Source organism: Apium graveolens, chromosome 3 (assembly GCF_009905375.1).
Source record: "Apium graveolens cultivar Ventura chromosome 3, ASM990537v1, whole genome shotgun sequence".
Classification (NCBI taxonomy): Eukaryota; Viridiplantae; Streptophyta; class Magnoliopsida; order Apiales; family Apiaceae; genus Apium; species Apium graveolens.
In genome coordinates this window covers 118,940,007-118,941,035 of record NC_133649.1, presented here as the reverse complement: position 1 = coordinate 118,941,035, position 1,029 = coordinate 118,940,007, and the positions used below count along the sequence as shown (strand labels likewise).

At 44.8% G+C, this 1,029-nt stretch overlaps 1 non-coding gene across 1 annotated transcript; it reads right to left on the bottom strand.

The window, feature by feature from the left end:
* Positions 1–715: 715 nt before the first annotated feature.
* On the bottom strand, positions 716–822 carry LOC141715939 (small nucleolar RNA R71). The gene has a single exon (XR_012572679.1). It is a non-coding gene; the product is annotated as a small nucleolar RNA R71 (small nucleolar RNA).
* Positions 823–1,029: the final 207 nt, after the last annotated feature.

The following is a 1,029-nucleotide window of genomic DNA, read 5'->3' as shown; positions in this document are numbered from 1 at the left end:
GCGAACGCATATACTTGCGTGAATATTAGCGCGTGTTTTTGCCCTAACAAGTTTTTGGCGCCGCTGCCGGGGACTCGGCGTATTTGTTTAATTTATGTACTTACCATCATTGGTCATTAGGACTCAGTGATTAGGACGTAGTAGTTACTTACTCTTTTCGGTTGTGTTTCAGGTACTTTAGCAAGCGTTTATGCAAACTCGTTCTCGTGCTCGCAAGAGGACTTTAGATACAGCTGAGGAGACAGACGAAGTTCTTGATATTCCGGAGAAGTTAGATTTTGAGGATTCGGATTCAGGAACTGAGCAGAAAGAACCAGTAAACATGGGAGATCGTATTGTTTAAGCTGATCCAGCTCTTATGGATTTTTCTCGGCCTAAAATTGATGACATTCAGTCAAGCATCCTTCATCCGGCTATTCAAGCTAACACCTTTGAAATCAAGCCGGGCACTATTCAGATGGTGCAGAATTCTGTTTCTTTTGGAGGAGCGGCAACTGAAGACCCCAACATGCACATAAGGAATTTTGTCGAGATCTGCAGCACTTTTAAGTATAATGGCGTGACTGATGAGGCTATCAAGTTGAGGCTTTTCCCATTCTCACTGAGGGATAAGGCTAAAGACTGGTTACATTCTGAACCAGCTGGGTCCATCACTATGTGGCAAGATCTTGCGCAAAAGTTTCTGGTGAAGTTTTATCCAATGGCAAAGACTGCTGCTATGAGGAGTGCTCTTACTCAGTTTGCGCAGCAACCTACAGAATCTATGTGCGAGGCTTGGGAACGCTACAAGGAAATGTTGAGAAAATATCCACATCATGGAATGCCGGATTGGATGGTGATCACTGGTTTCTATAATGGTTTGGGGGCCCAATCTCGGCCCATGCTCGATGCAGCAGCTGGAGGAGCCTTATGGGCTAAAAGCTATACTGAGGCGTATAATCTTATAAAGACGATGGCTGCAAATGAGCATCAAAACCCAACTCAGAGGATGACGTCAGGCAAGGTAGCAGGTATTCTGGAAGTTGATGC